Here is a 25,968-nt window from a genome sequence, read left to right on the forward strand (position 1 = left end):
GGAGGAAGGCTCGCTGCAGGTGCCGTTTTCTCCTAACAGGGGCACCAGCCCGGGGTACAAGGTAAGCGGTTAAAGTCACTTGGGGGTGCCTAACATTTTGGCACCCCCAAGTGACTTAGCCTTTCCTTCTCCTTTAATACAGTTTAGTCACAAATTAAAAATTACTGGTATTCTAAATTTATTAACCCTTAAAGAGTAGGCGCTCATGAAACACTACCAGTGATAAAATCAACCAATTTATTTGTTACACAGTAATGAGAAATTCATACATTAAAAAGTACCAATAAAAAGTATATAGTGCACACTATCTATTTTACATTTTAGTGCAGAGAAATATATTTACAACATAAGTTGATGCTGTTAATAAATAGTCATACGAGGATTAAAAACTTGCTTAAAATATCAGAGGGATAATCAGTTAAGAATACATATAGGGGAGGAAAATGAATTGCTGTAGCAGATAAATTACTCAATAAATCATGATTGTATATAATTAAGGGAAATACATCAAACTTCTATTTATATTTACATCAGTGTTTTCATAATTCAAAGTAGGGTAAGAAAGAAAGAAAAAAAAAAAAAAAAAGGGGGAAAGAAGGGGACACGTACAGTACTTACTGCAACCTCATTACACATACAGGGGCAATCGGTCAAATTGGGAGGTGTATTCAATCAGGCCAGGCAATCCCACTACTGTCAAACAATATAGATACCAAAACAGTACAGTGCTTCTTAACGCTACCTAGCTACATAATCAAAATGTTGCACGTATTAAGTGACTCATCTGGTAGCCAAAAGATCTCTAGCCATCAAAAAGCACTACTGCTCTACTCCCCAAAATGTGCCGATAAATGCCACTGATAGTTAAGTTAGCGTGTGTACCTCCTAAGAAAATATTTGCTTAAAAATTATCTCCTAAGTCCCGGCCGGGAACTTACTTTTAAGGTAGCTAGTGGGGAAGAGCACGGACTCCGTGTTCTCGACTTCGCGCCGGTTCCTCCGGTGACATCACCACAGAAGCCGAGCTCTTAACTACGGGTCCTCTCTACAACCACACTTCCTGTCGATGCATTTCGCGCTCGTGCGCTTCTTCCTGGACTGCAATCTATTGCAAATTCTAAATTTATGGCTTTCAAGAAAGAGCTAAAAAAAAAACTTCACTTAGCATGTGCTTATAAATTCATAACTTACACACATTCATGTGTATGTAGTTTAAAGTGACAAATGCTTCATGTGATCAGTTGGTTTTTAAAGAATGTGTTTTGGAGATTAGTCAGTTCTTCTCCTGAGTGATAGCGAAGGAAAGGATCGAGACCTCCACCCTAGGTTTCCTGCCTTCTTGTCAGCGGGGGCCTTCGGCACCCACGAGAGGGGGGTGTAGTCAGGATCAAGGAGGAAGTCCTTTTCCAGCGAGTCCAGGCGAAATACAGTTTCAGGAGAATCCAATAGAGAGGTCGGGTCCAGGCAAGGGTCAAAAGGCAGGCAGCAAGGTTCAAGGTCAAGGACAGGCAGAAGATCAGCAACAGGAGAAGTAGGCAAGGCTTGAGAGACCCAGGAACACAATAATAATATTGAGCTATACTCGGGCATTGATCCTGGGTCTCTGGCGTTCTTTTATTTTTGAATTTGGCGCCATAGCGCGTGATGTCATCGCGCCGGCGTCCTTGCGCCCACGTGGAGCCCTGGGCGCCGCCATCTTGGATCTTGCGCTGCGCTGGGAAGGACGCCGCCGATCGCACGGAACAGGTAAGGAGCGCCGATCGCCCGTGACAGTACCCCCCCCCCACGGGGGGCCACTGGACCACCAGGTCGAGGCTTCTGGGGAAATTGACCATGGAATGCCTTCATCAGACGGGGAGCATGCACATCCGAATTTTTCTCCCAGGAACATTCCTCAGGACCAAAGCCCTTCCACTGGACGAGATACTGGAGAGACCCCCTGGAAAGCCTAGAATCCAGAATTTTCTCGACTTCATACTCCTGCTAACTGTCCACGAGAACGGCAGGAGGAGGGGACTGAGCAGAGGAGAAGCGGTTGGACACTACAGGCTTCAACAAGGAAACGTGGAACACGTTGGGAATTCGCATCTCAGGGGGCAATTGTAGGCGGACAGCCACAGGATTGATCACCTCAGAAATGGAGAAGGGACCCACGAATTTGGGACCCAGCTTCGGAGATGGTACTTTCAGACGGATGTTCCTAGAAGACAGCCAGACTTTATCACCAACCTTGTATGGAGGGGAAGGCTTTCTTCGACGATCAGCAAAGGTCTTGTGTACCAGGGAACTCTTCTCCAAATTAGACTTGGTGGCAGCCCAGATAACAGACATGTGAGCTGCAAGGTCATCCGCAGCGGGAACATCGGAAAGAAGAAAATCTTGAGGGAAGGCCAGAGGATGCTGACCATACACAGACAAGAAAGGAGATCTTCCAGTGGAGGAGTGACTGGCATTGTTGTGAGCGAATTCCGCCCACGGGAGTAGATCCGACCAATCATCTTGGCAGAGGGAAACATGGTTTTGCAGAAACTGTTCAAGAGCTTGGTTTACCCGCTCTGCTGCCCCATTGGTCTGAGGGTGATAGGCAGTAGAGAACTGAAGGGACACTCCCAGAGATTTGCACAAGGAGCGCCAAAATCTGGAGACAAACTGGGAACCTCTATCGGAGACAATTTCCACAGGGAAGCCATGTAAACGGAAGATATGCCGTAAAAAGAGATGTGACAGCTCTACCGCAGAGGGGATGAAGTGTGCCATCTTGCTGAAGCGGTCTATCACTACCCAGATGACAGTGTTCCCACAAGAGGGCGGCAGCTCCACAATGAAATCCATACCCAAATGTGTCCATGGGCGAGAGGGTATTGGCAATGGATGTAGAAGTCCGCAGGGTCGAGAGTGGCTGGCCTTGGTGGTGGCACATACTGTACAAGCTGCAACAAAGTCTCTGACATCCTTGCGGATGGTCGGCCACCAGACTAGGCGTCGTAGGAGCTCAAGGGTTTTCTCAGAACCAGGGTGGCCGGCTTGTTTGGAGCAATGAGTCTGCTGGAGAATGGGAAGGCGTAACTCAGGAGGTACAAATGCCATTCCTATGGGAGTCTCTGGGGGAGCGGCGGATTGGCAGAGCAAAATTTGTTCAGCGAATTGGGGCAATACAGACAGACAGGCAGACGATCCTCTGGGGAGAAACTTCGAGACAGGGCGTCTGCCTTCCGGTTCTTGGTCCCAGGACGATACGTCAGGACGAAATTAAAACGAGAGAAGAATAGAGACCATCTCGCCTGACGGGGACTTTTGCCATTCCTCGAGTGCGAGTTTAATCGCCAGGAGTTCACGATTACCAATGTCGTAATTCTGCTCAGCGGAGGAAAACTTCTTGGAGAAGTAAGCACATGGATGGAGCTTACAATCTGCAGAATGTCTCTGGGAAAGGATAGCACCCGCCCCAACGTCCGAGGCGTCGACTTCAATGAAGAAGGGTAGGTGAGGCTCAGGGTGCCGAAGAACAGAGGCAGAAATGAAGGCATCCTTCAAGGACTGGAAGGCTTCAAGGGCCACAGGAGGCCAACAATTGGGCCTCCCTCCTTTGCGGATGAGGGAGAGGATAGGAGAAATGCGGGACGAGAAGCCATTAATGAATTGGCGGTAATAATTTGCAAATCCTATAAACCTCTGGATAGCCTTGGTACTCTGGGGAAGTGGCCACTTCTGGATAGCAGATACCTTGGCAGGATCCATCTCGAAGCCCTCAGACGAGATAATGTAGCCCAGAAAGGAGATCTTTGGAACTTCGAAGGTGCATTTCTCAAACTTGGCGAAAAGACAATTTTCTCTAAGACGGGAGAGAGCTTCTTTGACTTGGAAACGATGGGTTTCCAAATCTTGAGAGAAGATGAGGATGTCATCCAGATACACGACAACAGACTTCCCCAGGAGGTCCCGAAAAACATCATTAACGAGCTCCTGAAAGACAGCGGGAGCGTTGCAGAGGCCGAAGGGCATCACGAGGTATTCGTAATGCCCATCACGGGTATTGAACGCCGTTTTCCACTCATCGCCCTCTCGGATCCTGATGAGATTGTAAGCCCCACGGAGATCCAACTTAGAGAAAATCGTGGCCCCTTTAAGTTGGTCGAAAAGTTCTGAAATAAGAGGTAAAGGGTATCTGTTTTTAACAGTGATCTTATTAAGACCTCGATAGTCGATACAGGGACGGAGTCCACCGTCCTTCTTTTCGACGAAGAAGAAGCCCGCTCCTGCTGGGGAGGTAGAAGGGCGGATAAAGCCACGCTGGAGGTTCTCAGAGATATACTCTTTCATGGCAGCCGTCTCTACAGGAGATAGCGGATAGGTTCGTCCGCGGGGTGGCATGGTTCCAGGAAGGAGATCAATAGGGCAATCATACCTCCGATGCGGAGGAAGGAAATCAGCTGACTTTTTGCAAAAAACATTGGAGAAGTCCTTGTAGGCGGAGGGCAAAGCTGGAAGACTTGTAGAAGAGACAGTAACCCGTCGGAGAGGCTGAGGGATTAAACAATGTCTTTGGCAGTGCAGGCTCCAACGGGAGATTTGACCAGACGACCAATCAATGGAGGGATTATGATGTCGTAGCCATGGCAACCCCAGCACGATAGGTGAGGAAGGACAAGGAATGATCAGAAATGATAGCTTTTCCTGATGTAGTACTCCAGTCTGGACAGATAATTCACCGGTGGACAGCGTGATGATGTCCGTGGAGAGGGGTCTATCATCTATGGCAAAGACCCGTATGGGTGGAGTCACAGGAAAGAGGGGAATGCCAAACTTTTTAGCGAATGCCAAGTCCATAAAGTTCCCTGCCGCTCCGGAATCAAGGAAGGCTGAGACAGGTATTGCCTGGGAGGACAACCGGATCTGTACGGGGACATGAAATTGGTGAGAATGTTCCGGAGACTTAGGAACAACACTACCAGCAAAGAAAGCAACAGTCTTAGTTGGGACGGGAGTACTCCCCAGCTTGACAGGGCAGGAAACAGCTAAGTGAGATTGTCCGCCACAGTACAGGCATAGGCCAGAAAGGCGTCTCCGAAGTTTTTCTTGTGCAGTAAGTCGAGCCTTTCCGAGTTGCAAGGGCTCCTCTGAAGGGGAAGTGGTGAACTGCAGAGAGGATGGGGGAATCATAGGGTTCTGGAAGCGTGGTGCCAGAACTGGATGGGATTTTTTATTTCGCTCTTTATCCACCTGATGTTCCCTAAGGCGAGTGTCCACCTTGATAGCGAGAGCGATCAAATCTTCAAGGGAGTCAGGTAGATCTCTGGATACCAGGTCATCCTTCAGGCGGGGTGACAGACCTTGATAGAAGACTGCCTTATAGGCCTCATCATTCCAGGATGTTTCAGCCATAAGGGTTCTAAAGTCTATGGCATACTCACTGGCACAGAGACTGCCCTGACGGATTTGCAGCAGGTGTGAAGAGGCAGTAGCGACCCGACCAGGGGCATCAAAGATGGTTCTGAACATCCGTAGAAATTCCTTCACATCAAATGTCAGTGGTGACTGACTCTCCCAGAGAGGTGTTGCCCACTCCAGCGGTTTGCCCTCCAGACGCGACATAACGAAACACACCTTCGCTCGCTCACAGGAAAATTGGGAGGGTTGAAACTCAAACTGGATCTGGCACTGAGTCACGAATCCCCTGCAGGCCTGAGGGTCGCCACTGAAGCGAGGAGGAGGAGGAATTTGCGGCTCACGGGCCGGCGACATCGCGGGCGGAGAAACTACCACAGCAGGAGGAATTTCTGCAACAGCGGGGGTAGAGGGCAAACGGGACAAAATGGAATCAAGTACTTGCCCAATTCTGACTTGCTGGGATTCATACGCCTTCATACGGGACGCCAGCCCGCGAAGGGCTCTTCCGACGTCCGGTAAAGCTTCCTTCGGGATCCATGGGCCGAGTATAATGTCAGCGGGGGCCTTCGGCATCCGTGAGGGGGGGTGTAGTCAGGATCAAGGAGGAAGTCCTTTTCCAGCGAGTCCAGGTGAAGTACAGTTTCAGGAGAATCCAATAGAAAGGTCGGGTCCAGGCAAGGGTCAAAAGGCAGGCAGCAAGGTTCAAGGTCAAGGACAGGCAGAAGATCAGCAACAGGAGAAGTAGGCAAGGCTTGAGAGACCCAGGAACACAATAATAATATTGAGCTATACTCGGGCATTGATCCTGGGTCTCTGGCGTTCTTTTATTTTTGAATTTGGCGCCATAGCGCGTGACGTCATCGCGCCGGTGTCCTTGCGCCCACGTGGAGCCCTGGGCGCCGCCATCTTGGATCTTGCGCCGCGCTGGGAAGGACGCCGCCGATCGCACGGAACAGGTAAGGAGCGCCGATCGCCCGCGTCACTTCTCCATCTAAGTGGTATCCCCAGGGTTCAGACAGGCAGTTTGAGATATAGCAGTTCCACTTATATATTCAATTTTCTTTTCATCTGTCATTTTAATTAAGACAATTAATAATGCAAGTGAATTGTTTATAAATCATTTGATGCAGCTCTCACAATATCCAGTAATAAACTGTATCTGCTTTCTGTCATTATTAGCATCTCTTGCTCTCTTGATATTGTGCAGCTGATTCAGTATATAATGACACATTTGGTCTTATACAGGGATTCAACTTTGTTTGGGGGGGGTTGTAAAATTTTCACCTGGGTCTGTGGGGAAGTAGGCATGCCCCAGTGTGAGCATCAATCAATTAAGAGTGCTTTTCGAAATCCAACTCCATGGCAGTTTCTTAAGAAAACGCAGAGGGCAGTAAAGAGCCTATGTCTCGCCCTGTCATAAGCAAAATAGTTTAAGCCAATAGGTATCTCTTGCATAGAGGTGCACTGATGTCATGTGATGCTTAAAGGAGAAGAAAAGTCACAATCACTTGTGAGTGACAAAAGTTAGGCACTCCTCAGTGATTGTATTCACTTACCTGATACCTGCTGTTCTTCTTGGTCATTCTGGGCAGCCCATGACAGAACAGGGGAGAAGAGCAGCCTAAGGAAAGAGAGTGAGAGAGCTGGTTATCAGTGATTTGGCAGAATTGGGATCACTTATCTAGGGTAGTGCCCCATGGGGGTAATTCTCAGCAGTGACATACCAACGCACCTACCCGGACTTTCCTCCATCCGCCCACCATTTAAAGCAGGCCAAGAATAACTCTGTGTGGCACTGGTGAAAATAAGCACCTATTTCAAGCATTAGAGGAGAACAACCTCTAACCCCCCCCCCCACAGGCATCCCACTTCCCCCCAGAACTGTATCACAGGGAACTCCCCAAATAATAGCTGTAACTTTTCCTGGCTAGAAAATGCAGCACCGACTGGGTTGTTGGGCATTACTTCGGACCCTCTTCACTGTGGTCACCAACATGGAAGATGTGCAGTGGTGAGTGTAATTAGGATAGGTAGGAGGCGCAGGGGCATAAGCAGGTAGGAAAACGTTTCTCTTTTTCATGAGTTGGGTTTGGACAGAAGGACGGTAATATTATGTCCTGATTCATGTGGTGTTCTGTTACCACTTTTGGTAAGAAACCTGGAGTAGTTCTAAGGACCACTTTGTCTTGGTGGAGCGTCACCCATGGTTCCTTACACGACAATGCTGCTATTTCGGAGACTCGTTTTGCAGATGTGATTGCAATCAAGAATGCAACCTTAAGAGACAACCACTTTTGCAAAAAGCGGTTGTTGTAATGCCGTCAAGACCATCGGTAAGTTCCATATTGCCAAGGGTTCTTTAAGTGGGGGCCGGGATCTGGTTACCCCTCTGATGTGTGTGTTGGTGTGTTAGTGTCGTAATTGCTCAGCTCTGCGTTTTCAATGTACGGAGGCCCAGACCTTTCTGGAATCCATCTGTCAGGAATTCCACAATTTGAACTGTAGTGCCATCCTCCCAGCGGATGTTCCGTTGTGTGCACCAGTTCAGGAATGTTCTCCACACCTTATGGTACACTTTAGATGTGGATTGCTTGCAAGCCTGTAGCAGTATCTCTATGGCGTTCTTTGAGAGACTACGTCGCTTCCACCAGTTGGTCTCAAGAGCCACGCAGTTAACCGGAGCATTGCCAAGTTGGGATGTTTTATTGGTCCTTGGGTGAGGAGGTCGGTTGTGAGTGGTAACCGCCAGGGTCTGACAATTGATTGATTGTTTGGCCAGTCTGGAGCTATAAGAACCATGGTTGTGTTGGTCTGCTTCAGTTTTCTGATTATGCAGGGTAGGATGGCTAGTGGAGGGAAGGCGTATACCATCCCGAAGTCTCATGGAACTACCAGGGTATTTACTAGTGTCGCTCTGGGGTCCTGTGATCTGGCACAGTACATTGGAAGCTTGGTGTTGTGCCGTGATGCCAACATGTCTATCTCCGGGTTGTCTCGTTTGCAGGTCAGTTGGCAGAAGATCTCGGTGTTGAGTGACCATTCCCCTTGGTCTATGAATGTTCTGCTCAAGTAATTCGCCTCTCAATTCTGTACCCCCGGTATGTATACTGCTGAGATGCAGGGAACTGTGTTTTCCGCCCAGGTGAGTATGCGTGATACTTCTTGCATCGCCCTCCTGCTGTGGGTGCCCCTGTTTATTGATGTACGCCACTGCTGTGGCGTTGTTGGAGTGTGCCCGAATCGCCCAGGTTCGTAGGATTTGCGTCCAGTTTTCGAATGCTAAGGTGATGGCTCGCAGCTCCAACACGTTGATCCGTAGCAGGCTCTCCTCTCTGGACCAGGTCCCCTGGAGGGTGAGGTTCTGATAGACTGCTCCCCATCCTGTGAAGCTGGCATCTGTGGTCACTACTTCCCAGGTAGTGTTTGTCCAGCTTTTCCCTTGTTGAAGGTTGTGTTGGGTCATCCACCAGTGGAGACTGTCTCTGGTGGACTGTGAGATTGGGATTGTTTGATGTAAGTCTTGATGATTCCTGTCCCAGTATTACAGGAAATGCAAGAGTTGTAGAGGCCTGAGGTGGAATCTGGCTAATGGCACGGCCTCTAGCGTTGAGACCATGAGGCCTAGGAGACGCAGACAGTCCTCTGCTGAGGTGTTGTCCTTGGTGTAGAATGCTTGGGTTGTCTTGAGGTAGGTAGACCCTCTGGCTCCTGGAGTCGAACCGAAGGCCCAGGAATAGTAACATAGTAAGTTGGGTTGAAAAAAGACATACGTCCATCACGTTCAACCATAATGCCTATTTATAACCTGCCTAACTACTAGTTGATCCAGAGGAAGGCAAAAAACCCCATCTGAAGCCTCTCTAGTTTGCCGCAGAGGGGAAAAAATGCCTTCCTGACTCCAAGATGGCAATCGGACCTGTCCCTGGATCAACTTGTACTAAGAGCTATCTCCCATAACCCTGTATTCCCTCACTTGCTAAGAATCCATCCAGCCCCTTCTTAAAGGGAATTCCACAACTTCACAGCTCTCACAGTAAAAAATCCTTTCCAAATATTTAAATGGAACCTCCCTTCTTCTAAACGGAGTGGGTGCCCTCGTGTCCGTTGGAAGGACCTACTGGTAAATAAAACATTAGAAAGGTTATTATATGATCCCTTTATATATTTATACATAGTTATCATGTCACCTCTTAAGCGCCTCTTCTCCAGTGTAAACAGACCCAACTTGGCCAGTCTTTCTTCATAACTGAGACTTTCCATACCCTTTACCAGCTTAGTTGCCCTTCTCTGGACCCTCTCTAACTCAATAATGTTCCGTTTGAGCACTGGAGACCAAAACTGAACAGCATATTCTAGATGGGGCTTTACCAGCGCTCTGTAAAGGGGAAGAATAACCCCCTCCTCCCGTGAATCTATACCCCTTTTAATACAGCTCAAAACCTTGTTTGCCCTTGCAGCTGCTGCCTGGCATTGCTTGCTACAGCCAAGTTTATTATCTACAAGGACTCCAAGGTCCTTCTCCATTATGGATTTGCCTAGTGCAGTCCCATTAAGGGTATACAGGGCTTGCATATTTTTATATGGTGCATGACCTTACATTTATCCACATTAAATCTCATCTGCCACTTAGCTGCCCAGATTGCCAGTTGGTCAAGATCCTGCTGCAGGGATGTCACATCCTGGATAGAATTGACTGGTCTGCAGAGTTTTGTGTCATCTGCAAACACTGATACATTACTCATAATACCCTCCCCCAAGTTATTTATGAACAAGTTAAACAAAAGTGGACCCAGTACAGAACCCTGAGGGACATTCTGGGTCATTAGAGATCACTAGATCCAATATAGCATGGTTCCTGGTTGGCTCCTCAACAACCTGTGACATAAAGTTGTCATGCAGCAGGTTTATAAACTTGTTCCCATTTACTGTCCTGGCAGTACTATGGCTCCAGTCAATATCAGGATAATTAAAATCCCAGATTATTATCACTTGCCCCAAACTAGCAGCCTTTTCTATTTGCAACAGGAGCTGGGCCTCATCCTCCTCACTTACATTAGGGGGTCTATAGCATACGCCTACAATTAGTTTGGTAGCTTCTTTACTATCTGTGAGAAGCTCAACCCATAAGGATTCAGCTCCCTCTGTTACCCCCATCACTTCCTCTTTAATATTTGCTTTTAGTTCCTGCTTAACGAACAGACACACTCCTCCTCCTTTTCTATTGCCCCTGTCCCTCCGAAACAATGTATAACCCCCAATATTAACAGCCCAGTCATGAGACTCATTCAACCAAGTTTCAGCAACACCAATCACATCATATTTAGAATTGTTTGGCTTGGTGTAAGGCAGCTATTCCGGTGGTTGATCAGCCAGCCGTGTTGTGTCAGGACGCGTAGGCATAAGTTGGTGTTGGACGGCGCCTGCGCAGCTGTAGGTGCTTTGATTAGGAGGTCATCCAGGTAGTGTGCTATATTTACCCCTAGAGATCTTAGATGGGCTACTAGCGGTGAGAGCACTTTGGTAAAGACACTCTGTGCGGTACACAGTCCAAATGGTAGCGCTGTAAATTGATAGTGAGAGGTTCTGATGGCAAATCTGAATGTGAATGTGGGCAGATTGTTATATGCAGCTAAGCATCCTGTAGGTCTATTGAGGTCATGAAGACTCCTGGTTCCATGGCCGCTGCTACTGAGCGCAGAGATTCCATCCTGAATCTTTGGTCCGAGACCATTGGGTTTAATGGCTTTAAGTTAAGTACCAGTCTGAAGGAGCCTTCCTTCTTTTTTACCAGGAACAGGTTGGAGTAAAAGCCCTTGTATTTGTGAGGTTCTGGGACTTCTTCTACTACTCCTGTTTGTAGAAGTGTGTCTATGGCCTGTTGGAGTAGCTGTTCCCTGTGCGGTGCAGTGGATGATGGGCGAAACCTCTCAGGAGGGGGCTGTGGGGAAAAGGGTATCCTGTACCCCTGTTGCATTATTGTTTGTACCCAAGTGTCTGTCACATGTGTCTCCCAAGTCCCAAGGAACTGTTGTAGTCTGCCCCCTACCTTTTGTGCCCTTTTTACTAGGACCGAGTCAGGCTGAGTTGGGCTTGCCAGTGGTAGGTTTTTTGTTGATGCGTGCCTGCTGTTGCCAGGTAGGTCTACCTCGTCTGGTATTTTGGTTAGTCGGGAGTTTCTGAAGTTTGTACGGGAGGAACGAAAGGACCTAGTTTGTGAGTTCCAAGGTCTTCGCACTAAATATCTGTTCGATGGATCGAATTTGGGTTTCTTCCCAGTGGGTAGGAAGGTACTTTTCCCTCCCGTGACTTCCGATATGATTTGTTTTAGATCAGGTCCAAACAGGGATTCCCCTGTGAATCTTAGAGACAATAGTCTTAACTTTGATGCAGTATCTCCAGTCCAGTGCCTTAGCCATACGGCTCGACGTGCCACTACTGTGTTGTTTTTACCACCAGTTTGGTGGTTTCCATTGCTGCCTCTGCTAGGAAATATAAAGTGGTAGTTAGTCTCTCAACTTCCGTCTGGAGTTGTTGCTTGGATGATGGCGGGTGTCGTGCCAGTTCCTGTGCCCGGTGTTTAGCTGTGCGGGATAAGCCTGCTGACGTAGCTGCCAGCCTAAGTATTACCGCAGCTTGGGTGTAGGAGTGTTTGAGTATAGACTCCATTCTGCGATCTAGCAGGTCTTTAAAGGCGGCCTCCTCGGCTGGTAGGCCAGTGTGTCTTGACAGGGCGACTGCAGAGTCTACCTTGGGAGCCTTGTCCAATTTTTTTGGTGCTCCTCTGGTATGGGATATGTTTTAAAAACCTTTGTGTAAGTGCAATCCTGCGCTCTGGCTGGTTCCATTCCACCTCAATTGCTTGTGTGAGAGAATTGAATATTGGAAACGCTAAGTTTGATTTCTTTTATACTCATAGTAATCTATCTGCCTTAGATCGGGTCACTGTTTCATCTTTTTTTTTGTAACTTAAATTTTTTTTTATTGATTATTTCAGGCATACAGAGATGACAAGATATAACATTTGCAAAACAATTGCTTATTACCGTGAGCTTTTAGAAGCAGGAGTTATTGCAGTAGCGGCTTGTGGCCATATTAATGCTTGGGATTAAGCTAAAATTAGCGGATAAAGCCTGTGCATAGGTATAAAACATTGGTCTAACCTAAGAAAAAAAATGTACATGCATATATCTTGAAAATTACAGATATATATCAAAACCTTAAGTAGGAAACAGGAGGAGACCCAGTACCTTTGGGGTAAAATGTGGTTTTCAATTGTATTTCAGGTTGACTCAGTATGTAATAGCCAGCCTAGATGCTGTTAAATGTAGTTTACAAGTCACTGTTCTGACAAGGTGTTATCAGGGATTGGTTTACCCACTAGTGTTGTATAAATGCGTGCCTTGTGATCCTGGAATACCGTATATACTCGAGTATAAGCCGAGCCGAATATAAGCCGAGGTACCTAATTTTACCTAAGAAAACTGGAAAAACTTATTGACTCGAGTATAAGCCTAGGCATCCATTTCTTTTAACACACCTGCACACTAGTTTGTGTCCGAGTAGTAAGGACAGAGTAGTAAGGGCAGCACCGGATTACTTGTCCAACCGGCCATTCCATAGTAATCCAACCGGCCCATGCGCTGCATGTAGTAAAGGCAGCGCCGGATTACCTATCCAACCGGCTAAGGGCATCTAAAAGAGTTTAAAAGCTTGGCAGATGGCATGCTTGGAATTAACATCTTTGTTGGCAGAAGATTGTGGTCAACATTTACTGACTTGACAGGCATTTACATGACAAAGGCGCCATCCTCTTGCTTAAGCAACTGATTTTCCTGTAACTTTCAGTTCTAAGTGACTATTTCCACATGCTCAAGAAGTTCATAAGATTGCAGCTAAAATCAGAGTTAGTAACAGTCTCTTATATTGCCTGTGCTATGCCTTAAAAATAGAATCCTCCAAATAACAAAATGTAAAATAAAATGAAATACCCTACCTCCCTTGTTGGTATGTTTTTAACAATTGGCTGTGTAATTCATCCTCTCCAGCCAGTTGAGCACGCACGCACGTCACGTTGCGCGCACCCCCCGTGCGTGCGATGTGCATGCGCGACGGATGCCGGTGCGCGCCCGATGCCTGGAGAGGTAATATGCCCCTGCCTTTGCTACTTGCCTCGAGTATAAGCCGAGGTTTCCTTTTTTAGCACATTTTGAGTGCTGGAAAACTCGGCTTATACTCGAGTATATACGGTAATATGGTCCATTAAGAAGGCAGCTCTGTGTGCCTTGGATCCAGCTTTCCTTGTAGTAGCATAAGTCTTTAATGAGGGCAGCTCTGCGTGCCCAGTAGTAATTGTAGTTGATTTTGATAAAAATAAAATTAGAATTAAGGGTAAAAAACTAAAAATAAAAAAAATAAAAAAATAAGAAGAATGAATAAAAAACTGTCCTTTACCTCCGAGGCAGGACAAAGAACTGAGGAGTGAGGGTGGAGACGAGCCTTACTGTATATACAGTGGGAGGGACCAGGAGTACCAAGTTTCAATTCTCTGTCCTGCCTCCAGAGGTGATTCAAGACAAAACCCCTAACGTCTGCACTGACAGGAGGGCCGCTAGAGAAATATAGATAGATAGATAGATAGATAGATAGATAGATAGATAGATAGATAGATAGATACAAAAAATAAGAAGTAGCTACACCCTCTCTCAGGCCTAGATGCATACTGCAGAGTAAGATATGTATTGGCTGATAAAGTAAGGTACTCTTAAAGAAAACTGAAACAAGTCTTGCCTTGCTTTATCATATATATACATAGACAGATAAAACAAGGCACTCACAGAACATGTTTATTTAGTGTACCAATATTACAGTCTTGTTAAAGAGTTCCTTACTTGTATATTATTATTATTAACATTTATTTATAAAGCGTCAACATATTCCGCAGTGCTGTACAATAAGTCGGTTTCATACATTGGACATACAGAGTAACATATAAAGCATTCAATAACCGATACAAGAGGTGAAGAAAGCCCTGCCCAAAAGAGCTTACAATCTACAAGGGGAAAGGGTTGAGACACAAGGGCGGGAATTCACAAAAGTGGTGATATTGAGACAAAATAAAAGTGGAGATAGATTTGTCGGATTTTCCACCGTATTCACAAACCTCTATCTCCACTTTTATGAATTTGTCTTTTAAACAGACAGTTTTCAGATTTTGTCATTTTCCAGACATTTTTTTTTATGAATTTGCCTTTAGCTCTTAGTAAATCTGTCGGTGCCATCAAACCCAGTCCCACAGCTACAGGAGCCTTGGGATAAGGATTTTACCAGCACGATTTTGCATTTCATTTGCCATTTGTCATTTCACTTTGGGGCATTTCCTGAGGATTAATTTTAGTTTGCCCAGGGAAACTATACATCAATTTTTTTCAGGACAATCTGGGTTTTCTATATTTCTGTGTAATTCCACTTCTGTAACAAGATTTAAGGGTCTAAAAACCATCTTCTCTAGCCTCTACTCATTACTGGGCAGCAGCAACCCGGCCCACACACCAACTTGCCCTGTTGGGGTCAGTCCAACCCTGTACCCCAATATCCCAGTTTGGGTGCCAGTGTGCATGTGCTGTTTGCTGATCACCAAGATGGCTGCTGGGAACAGGTGGGGCCAATGCTGTCAGGTAGCTCTGTAGTTCTGCACATGCTGTGGGGGCACAGATAAAGAGGGGGCACTGCTGCTAAAACTAAAAATTTGCCTGGGAGGCTTTTCCTTTTAATAAAAATGTTTACAATATATTCACACAAAATGTTTTTATTGCCTCATTGATTAAGCTAAAACTAGCATAATCATGCAAATGTGAGGTAAAAACTTTTTATATATGATATAAATTAAACTTTTTTTAATCAGTGTTTTACTTGTTTATAAAATGTTAATGAGGCTTTTTGCACCAATTGTTCTAGGGTTAGACAGAAACTTGTCCCCTAACAATAGACTGCTAATCCCCATTAATATGTTAACAATCCCCCAATGGGGCCCCTACCTTAGGTGTGAATTTGAGACTGGGTGAAACAAAACAAAACTGAAGAGCTTAGAAGTAATCCAACAGAGTTACACTGAGCAAAAGATAGTGGAATAATTGTACATATATTCATTTGGGGGTGTTTAGTTCCCCTTTAATAAATGTGGTGTAGGCATTTAATAGTAACACATTGAGAGACACAAGCAGGGAATTACTCATGATGCAAAGACATTGGTGCCATGTGCTACAGCTTCCCTCGTGTGAATGATAAGCTTACTGGGCATCATGGGATTTGAAGTCTCTACCCACAAGTCAGGGCTTAAAGCCTAAACAACAGAAGGTTACTGATTCACTAAGAGCTTAAATGTGTTCTTGTAATAAAGGGGGTTAACCTTTATCAATATTATTTATATTAATAATAGGATCAATGATTAAACCTTCTGATGAAAACTATTAAATGAGCAATAACTTACACACACATAGTAATAGAATTTAAAACATTTACTTAGCTTCGTACGGTTTTGTGGTTACAAAGATAGCCAGTTCAGCATTAATCCAGCAAACTCGGGGAGCCCCTCAACCCTTGGTGCAAGACCTTCAGGTTCCCGATAACCATGTGATGATCCAATATCCTGGCACTCATTCAGGAGTCCTAGGCGAAGCTACTGACCCATGGTGGGGGCTCCCTTTTAACCTTTTTAGTGCCACAGGACGTAGAATCTACGTCCTGGGTACTAAAGGACCTAAGTGCCACAGAACGTAGATTCTACGTCCTGGGGCACTTCCGGGTTTGGGAGCGGAGAAGCGGCTTTTCAAGCCGCTCCTTCGCTCCCCGCTCGTTCCCCAGCCTCCAGACAATAGTCAGAGGTGGGGAACGAGTGGCCCCTGGGGCACGATCGCCCAGGGGCCACATAAGAAAAGGCAGGCACGTGAAATCCATTCCTGGATTTCACGATCGCCTTCTGCCTTTCTCTGCTCCCCCCCCTGCTGGCCCCCCTCCTTCCTGCTGCTGATACTCACTGCCAGACTAGTGCTGCGTGTGTCTCCCTGCAGATCAACGATCTCCTACACAGGTAAGTGGCAAAAACACACAAAAACACACATACACACACATAATACACTAATAATACACTAATACACATTTATACTCACATTTACACACAAACACATACATTTTAGGGGAGTTGGGAGATTTCAAACATTCACAACACTTACACTTACACACACTTACTTGCATACATGCACACAAAACACATTTTACCTAATGTACACACACACTTACACACTTATGTAATTTTTTTTTTTTTTCTAATCGCATCGTTTTTATTCCTGCCTGAAAAAAATGTTTTATTGCCATTGCGGATAGTGTATTCGCTAACCGCACTGCGCAATATCTTTTGTGTATTATTTTGGTGTTTCTACTACATTTTCTGTGATTTTGGTGGATTTTGGGGTATTTTACTGCATGTTTAGCCATTTTATAGCATTTTCAGTTATGCATAGTTCTTGTTCGCTTGATTTTCAGAAATGTCACAAAAACCGTTCTGTTTAGCATAGCTTTGTAGTTTGTAGTAGAAAGTTTTATTTACCCATTTTTGTTTTGTCAGGATGTGTACTTTCGGAAAACATATGGTTTTCTAGGGTCTCCTTACTGTTAGGTGGTCGTATGGCACATAATACACATACCGGGTGCAAAAACTGCATGAGCCGAAGCATCTTATGTGAAAATACATAATGGGGTAAAATGCAAGCTTTGTGACAATTTTCAGAAATGTCATAAAAACCATTCTGTTTAGCATAGCTTTGTAGTTTGGTAGTTTGTAGTAGAAAGATGTATTTACCCATTTTTGTTTTGTCAGAATGTGTACTTTCGGAAAATATATGGTTTTCTAGGGTCTCCTTACTGTTAGGTGGTCGTATGGCACATAATACACATACCGGGTGCAAAAACTGCATGAGCCGAAGCATCTTATGTGAAAATTCATATGCACTATTTTTACTTGGGTGCCCCTGTACCCCACATAGTTTGGTAAATCTATGCATATAGGGCATCAAACTGTTCAGTAGACCCCTGGCATTCATATTTAGAATGTTTTATGTTGATACGGTACAAAATGTGGGGGTACATAATGGGGTAAAATGCAAGCTTTGTGACAATTTTCAGAAATGTCATAAAAACCATTCTGTTTAGCATAGCTTTGTAGTTTGGTAGTTTGTAGTAGAAAGATGTATGTACCCATTTTTGTTTTGTCAGAATGTGTACTTTCGGAAAATATATGGTTTTCTAGGGTCTCCTTACTGTTAGGTGGTCGTATGGCACATAATACACATACCGGGTGCAAAAACTGCATGAGCCGAAGCATCTTATGTGAAAATTCATATGCACTATTTTTACTTGGGTGCCCCTGTACCCCACATAGTTTGGTAAATCTATGCATATAGGGCATCAAACTGTTCAGTAGACCCCTGGCGTTCATATTTAGAATGTTTTATGTTGATACGGTACAAAATGTGGGGGTACATAATGGGGTAAAATGCAAGCTTTGTGACAATTTTCAGAAATGTCATAAAAACCGTTCTGTTTAGCATAGCTTTGTAGTTTGTTAGTTTGTAGTAGAAAGATGTATTTACCCATTTTTGTTTTGTCAGAATGTGTACTTTCGGAAAATATATGGTTTTCTAGGGTCTCCTTACTGTTAGGTGGTCGTATGGCACATAATACACATACCGGGTGCAAAAACTGCATGAGCCGAAGCATCTTATGTGAAAATTCATATGCACTATTTTTACTTGGGTGCCCCTGTACCCCACATAGTTTGGTAAATCTATGCATATAGGGCATCAAACTGTTCAGTAGACCCCTGGCGTTCATATTTAGAATGTTTTATGTTGATACGGTACAAAATGTGGGGGTACATAATGGGGTAAAATGCAAGCTTTGTGACAATTTTCAGAAATGTCAAAAAAATCTTTCTGTTTAGCATAGCTTTGTAGTTTGGTAGTTTGCAGTAGAAAGATGTATTTACCCATTTTTGTTTTGTCAGATTGTGTACTTTCGGAAAATGTATAGTTTTCTAGGGTCTCCTTACTGTTAGGGGGTCTTATGCCGCATAATGCACATGCCGGTAGCTTATATTGCAGTGAATACACTTTGTATGCACTAACTTCCTTTTGGGGTCTCTAAATGCCAGATACATCGGTGATCCTATGCACAATGGGCATCAAACTGTTCAGCGGACCCTTGGCTTTCATATTTAGGGTCTGTTCTTTTGGTACCTAATGTTATGTGGGAGATAAGGTGCTTGAAAGTGGAAGATTTAATGTGTTTTTCAGGTATTTCACCAAAACTAGCAATTTTGGGAAAGCACTGCGACTCTGTAGTTTGGAGTAGAAAGACATGGGTACCAATTTTGAATTTGCCCGAATGTGTACTTTCCAAAAATATATGGTTTTGGGGGGTCAATGTATTTTTTTGGGGTTTTTACCCCACAGAAAATGCAGTAAACGTGTTGAATTTTCAGTAGCTAAAGAGACCTCTGGGGCAATCTCTATGCACTGACGTCCTTATGGGGTCTCTAAATGCCAGATACAGTGCTGATCCTATGCACAATGGGCATGAAACTGTTCAGCGGACCCTTGGCTTTCATATTTCTGGTGTGTTCTTTTGGTACCTAATGTTATGTGGGAGATAAGGTGCTTGAAAGTCGAAGATTTGATGTGTTTTTCAGGTATTTCACCAAAACTTGCAATTTTGGGAAAGCACTGCGACTCTGTAGTTTGGAGTAGAAAGACATGTTTACCAATTTTGAATTCGCCCGAATTTGTACTTTCCAAAAATATATGGTTTTGGGGGGTCAAAGTATTTTTTTGTGTTTTTACCCCACAGAAAATGCAGTAAACGTGTTGAATTTTCAGTAGCTAAAGAGACCCCTGGGGCAATCTCTATGCACTGACGTCCTTATGGGGTCTCTAAATGCCAGATACAGTGCTGATCCTATGCACAATGGGCATCAAACTGTTCAGCGGACCCTTGGCTTTCATATTTTGGGTGTGTTTTCTTTGTACCTAATGTTATGTGGGAGATAAGGTGCTTGAAAGTGGAAGATTTGATGTGATTTTCAGGTATTTCACCAAAACTAGCAATTTTGGGAAAGCACTGCGACTCTGTAGTTTGGAGTAGAAAGACATGGGTACCAATTTTGAATTCGCCCGAATGTGTACTTTCCAAAAATATATGGTTTTGGGGGGTCAATGTATTTTTTTGGGTTTTTACCCCACAGAAAATGCAGTAAACGTGTTGAATTTTCAGTAGCTAAAGAGACCTCTGGAGCAATCTCTATGCACTGACGTCCTTATGGGGTCTCTAAATGCCAGATACAGTGCTGATCCTATGCACAATGGGCATCAAACTGTTCAGCGGACCCTTGGCTTTCATATTTCTGGTGTGTTTTCTTGGTACCTAATGTTATGTGGGAGATAAGGTGCTTGAAAGTGGAAGATTTGATGTGTTTTTCAGGTATTTCACCAAAACTAGCAATTGTGGGAAAGCACTGCGACTCTGTAGTTTGGAGTAGAAAGACATGGGTACCAATTTTGAATTCGCCCGAATGTGTACTTTCCAAAAATATATGGTTTTGGGGGGTCAATGTATTTTTTGTGTTTTTACCCCACAGAAAATGCAGTAAATGTGTTGAATTTTCAGTAGCTAAAGAGATCTCCTGGGCAATTTGTATGCACTAACTTCCTTATGGGGTCTCTAAATGCCAGATACATTGGTGATCCTATGCACAATGGGCATCAAACTGTTCAGCGGACCCTTGGCTTTCATATTTAGGGTGTGTTCTTTTGATACCTAATGTTATGTGGGAGATAAGGTGCTTGAAAGTGGAAGATTTGATGTGATTTTTAGGTATTTCATCAAAACTGGCAATTTTGGGAAAGAATTGCGACTCAGTAGTTTGGAGTAGAAAGACATGGGTACCAATTTTGAATTCGTCCGAATGTGTACTTTCCAAAAATATATGATTTTGGGGGGTCAATGTATTTTTTTGTGTTTTTACCCCACAGAAAATGCAGTAAATGTATTGAATTTTCAGTAGCTAAAGAGATCTCCTGGGCAATTTGTATGTACTAACTTCCTTTTGGGGTCTCTAAATTCCAGATACATCGGTGATCCTATGCACAATGGGCATCAAACTGTTCAGTGGACCCCTGGCTTTCATATTTAGGGTGTGTTTTCTTCGTACCTAATGCTATGTGGGAGATAAGGTGCTTGAAAATGGAAGATTTGAGGTGATTTTTTAGAATTTTCATAATTTTTTATAGAAAATGCTAAATTCAGTAAAGCATTGCCGTTTGGTACTTAGGAGTTGGAAGACATAGTTACCCATTTTGGATTCGTCAGAATGTGTAGTTTTCAAAAATGTATGGTTTCCTGGGGTAAACCTAATATTCCAGGATTTTTGGCTTTGGAATGTAAAGTATGCCGTATTCTGCTGTAATGCTTTGAAAATTTAGTAATTTACTGCTGGGAGTTTTTGATCTATAGAAGTCAGAAATCTCAATAAAACTATACATATCAGGTATTGGCACGTTCGGGAGACATGAGGCTTTCCAAATCAGTTGAATTTTTGTCCATAAAATAAAATGTGTTTCTGGTATAAATCCTTATATCATGAAAAATAGCATTTTTTCTTTTTTTTTTTTGTATTTCAAGCTCTAAATCTTGTTCCAGAAGTGGAAATACACAAAAACGCAGGTAGATTTGGAAAGCTCAGGTTCTCCTAAAAAAAACAATGTATAGTTTGCCTACCTAAACTTAACCCTGCCCCCAGTAAAAGCCCCTACATTGAGAGAGCACAGAATGTTTACAAAACGTCTGGCACTGGGGGGAACTGAAATGACGAATTCGGCTGGCACTTAAAGGGTTAAACCAGAGGTCTTTGCAAACCCCCAACACCAAGTGCTGACTTATTGTGCAATATTGTGTACAAACTTTTGTCATGAACAAAACCTAACTAGACAATTTACTAACTTTGTAGAAAGCCATATTTGTTTCTCAAATAAGTTGTACATAAAGTGTATTGTCTATATGCTGTCTGTTTGTTTATTCCAAGGATATTTGCTGGGTAACAATACCTGTGTTTACTGTTTACCCAGCAATATACATAGAAAAAAGACATTGTACCTTGAACACTGGACAATAGCTGTCCCAAAATCTGCTGCTTTTACCTCAACTCAAACCTAAGATTTGATTCATATGTCAAAGCAGATGTATATTGTAAATCATTATAAAATCAAAATAAAATCCACCGTGCTACAGTTCTTTACCCAGAAAAGACAGACTAAAGGGAAACTATTCCCTGGATTCTTAGGATGTTGTTACATTTTTGTATTTGTCCCATAATATATAATTTGTTTATAAAAAGGGGGATTTGAGCAGCTGACAGTCTGTTGGACAATGGCAGTTAAGCTAAGGGGCTATTAAACTGATTTTTTTCTGTCCCCCAGCAGGGTTTGATGGTCCTAAATCGTGAAGGGGCTGAGGGATTTTCACTGCCATTTGTAGCTCAGTGCCAATATGGAAGTGTTTAATGAATTCTTGCCCTGCTCCCAGTAACCTATAATGGGGCTGGCAAACAGGCAGCGGTTGGGGTGGGCAACAGAGGATCACAGTTTCTTCCTGGAAGAATCTTTGTGCAACTTCGGAAATGAAGAAGAAGACTGTATTTCCCCAGTCTGACCCGCAACCAAACCGAACCCACAATGGTCCCCCAAATTTTATCCCTAACCCTGAACTATAAACCTTCAGGTCCTGTGAGTCAAAACGCACAAAACTAAAATGATCCAATCTGTGATTGTGGCTATAAAAGGTACCGATTAGTCTAACAGCTCAGCCACTGGGTAAAAGGGTAACATTTAAAATGAATCTCTTTGGCACCACCCAATCAGCTGACCCATTCCCAACTGGGAACTGGCACAAAATAGCCGCCCACTGAACTCAGGGCAGTTCTAATCAGGGGCCACAGGAGGGGGGCAGCCTGTTGGGAATCTGGTATTTTACCAGTCTGATATGTAAAATGCTTGATTACAGTGTTATTAATATTGAGGAAAGCTCCCAACATATGGAAAGTGCATTACACTTGAGAAACATGATTAGTTTTGGTGGGTCGGTACTGTATAAAGCTGATTAGAGGAATGGGTCAAATGCAATTTTTAATTCTCTGGGTTTTCTGGGACCATTGTGATCAAGGAACAGTTCAAAAGATATAGGGTATAGGGACAGGGTAATCTTTCAAGCGGATCGCTTCAACCGGACAGTTTGCTGTCTTCCTGGTGCCAGGGTTCGGCATGTGGTTGATCGGGTTGACACATTATTGGGAGGGGCTGGGCATGACCCGGCTGTCTTGGTACATATCGGTACTAATGACAAAATGAACGGTAGGTGGTAAAGAGTGAGTTCAGGGATCTAGGCTCTAAGATTAGGCAAAGGTCCTCCAATGTCATTTTTTCGGAAATTTTGCCGGTGCCACGTGCAAGTTTAGGGAGACAGCGGGAGCTTAGGGAGCTAAATGCGTGGCTAAAGTCTTGGTGTAGGAAAGAAGGGTTTGGGTTCCTAGAGCACTGGGCTGACTTTTCCTTGGGGTACAATCTATACAGCCCTGACGGATTGCACCTCAATGGAAGGGGGTCTGCTGTGCTAGGGGAGAGAATGGTTAAGAGTGTTTAAACTAGACAAGGGGGGGGGTGGGTGAGCTAGAATTCTATGGGAAAATTAGTGTAGACGGGGTAGGGGGACTAGCAAAGGGTTGTGGGGGAGGAGTGAGGGGGGCATATAGTTTATCAGATAAGGAGCTTCCGTTACAAGGAAAGCAGTCTCATAATTGCCTTAGCTCTAATTCTCCCTTAGCTAATGTAAACATCAGAGGGAGAAGTAATAATCTCTGCTGCATGCTGGCTAATGCGCGTAGCTTGTCGGGTAAATTAGGGGAGCTGCAAGCTATTGCATGTATTGAAAATTATGATTTAATAGGTATCACTGAGACCTGGTGGGATGATAAATGCGACTGGGCTGCGAATTTAAATGGTTATACACTTTTTAGGAGGGACAGAGAGATTAAAAAGGGTGGAGGGGTTTGTCTTTACGTAAAGTCAGATTTAAAGCCATGTAATAAAGACATTACCAATGAAAACGTTGAATCTCTTTGGGTAGAAATTTCAGTAGGGCTGAAGGTCACAAAGAAAATGATCATTGGTGTATGCTATAAACCACCCCGTATAGATGAGGGGGATGAGGCCCAGCTATTGCTTCAAAACTGGATCAAGTTGTTATTATGGGGGACTTTAATTATCCGGACATTGACTGGAGTAATGGGGTGGCTAAGTCAGAAAAAGCTAGTAGGTTTGTAAATATGCTAAATGACAACTTTTTATTTCAGGCGGTTCAAGAACCCACTAGGAATGACTCTATTTTGGACCTGGTGATATCTAATAATAATGAACTCATCTCTAACATTTGTGTGGGTGAGCATTTGGGGAACAGTGATCACAACATGGTCTCCTTTGAGATAATGCTGCAGAGACAGCGCTATAAGGGAGTAACTAAAACGCTCAATTTTAGACGTGCAGACTTTGCCAGTATAAGGGCATCTCTGCAATGTGTCAACTGGGAAAGGCTTTTCATGGGGTTAGACACAGAAGGAAAATGGAACATCTTTAAAACATTGCTTTGTAGGTATACACAACAGTATATCCCCCTTGTAAGCAAGGAGAGGCATCGCAAAGCAAAACCGTTATGGCTGAATAAAAGTGTTATTGTCGAGGTTGGTAAGAAAAAACGTGCTTTTAGGGCATTCAAGTTAGCTGGGACAGCAGAAACTTTCATCAGGTACAAGGAAGCAAATAAAGCATGCAAAAAAGCTATCAAGCAAGCTAAAATAGAAATGGAAAGGGATATTGCAGCTAGGAGTAAAAAGAATCCAAAATTATTTTTTAATTATGTGAATAGTAAAAAAATGAAGCAAGAAGGGGTGGGAACTTTATTATCACGGGGGGGGTAAGTTGGTTGATGAGAACGGGGAAAAAGCTGAAATTTTGAACTCTTATTTTTCATCTGTCTATACATCTGAGGAGCCAGATAATGAAGGCTTCCCTTGTAATATGCCCAGTTCTAGTAATTTAGCTACTGACGCGTGGGTCACTCGGGAGGAAATTCAAAAGAGACTTGAACATGTAAAGGTAAACAAAGGTCCAGGGCCGGATGGGATTCATCCCAGGGTATTAAATGAGCTGAGCGCTGTGATTGCCAAACCTCTTCACTTAATTTTTCAGGATTCATTGAGGTCTGGCATGGTGCCGAGAGACTGGCGGATTGCTAATGTGGTGCCATTATTTAAAAAGGGATCCCGTTCTCAGCCTGAAAACTATAGGCCTGTTAGTCTGACATCAGTAGTAGGAAAACTTTTGGAAAGGGTAATAAGGGATAGGGTACTTGAATACATTGCAGTTCACAATACTATTAGTTTGTGCCAGCATGGTTTTATGCGTAACAGATCTTGCCAGACTAATTTAGTCGCCTTTTATGAGGAGGTGAGTAGGAACCTTGATGCTGGAATGGCAGTTGATGTCATCTACTTGGACTTTGCTAAAGTGTTTGATACAGTACCTCACAGAAGGTTAATGATCAAATTAAGGAATATTGGCCTAGAACATAATATTTGTAATTGGATAGAGAACTGGCTGAAGGATAGAGTACAAAGAGAACATTTTCTAATTGGACCAGTGTGGTTAGTGGAGTACCGCAGGGGTCAGTCCTTGGTCCTTTGCTTTTTAACTTGTTTATTAATGACCTGGAGGTGGGCATAGACAGTTCTGTTTCTATTTTTGCTGATGACACAAAATTGTGCAAAACTATAAGTTCCATGCAGGATGCTGCCGCTTTGCAGAGCGATTTGACAAAATTAGATAACTGGGCAGCAAACTGGAAAATGAGGTTCAATGTTGATAAGTGCAAAGTTATGCACTTTGGTAGAAATAATATAAACGCAAACTATCTACTGAATGGTAGTGTGTTGGGGGTATCCTTAATGGAGAAGGATCTAGGGGTTTTTGTTGATAACAAGTTGTGTAATGCCAGGCAGTGTCATTCTGTGGCTACTAAAGCAAATAAAGTGCTGTCTTGTATAAAAAAGGGCATTGACTCAAGGGATGAGAACATAATTTTGTCCCTTTATAGGTCCCTGGTAAGGCCTCACCTTGAGTATGCGGTGCAGTTTTGGGCTCCAGTCCTTAAGAGGGATATTAATGAGCTGGAGAAAGTGCAGAACTGGTTAAGGGGATGGAAGATTTAAACTATGAGGTGAGACTGTCGAGGTTGAGGTTGTTTTCTCTGGAAAAGAGGCGCTTGCGAGGGGACATGATTACTCTGTACAAGTACATTAGAGGGGATTATAGGCAGTTGGGGGATGTTCTTTTTTCCCATAAAAACAATCAACGCACCAGAGGTCACCCCTTTAGATTAGAGGAACGGAGCTTCCATTTGAAGCAGCGTAGGTGGTTTTTCACGGTG

The 25,968-nt window shown here is 43.9% G+C and overlaps 1 long non-coding RNA gene across 1 annotated transcript in view; it reads left to right on the top strand.

Moving 5' to 3' along the window:
- Window positions 1-16,422: 16,422 nt before the first annotated feature.
- Window positions 16,423-25,968, top strand: part of LOC101733257 — a 99,604-nt gene continuing 90,058 nt past the window's right edge. The window contains exon 1 of the long non-coding RNA XR_001170710.3: window positions 16,423-16,474. This is a non-coding gene — a long non-coding RNA (uncharacterized LOC101733257). The remainder of the gene's footprint in view (window positions 16,475-25,968) is intronic.

The sequence above is a fragment of the Xenopus tropicalis genome, chromosome 4, assembly GCF_000004195.4.
Source record: "Xenopus tropicalis strain Nigerian chromosome 4, UCB_Xtro_10.0, whole genome shotgun sequence".
In the NCBI taxonomy this organism is placed as follows: Eukaryota; Metazoa; Chordata; class Amphibia; order Anura; family Pipidae; genus Xenopus; species Xenopus tropicalis.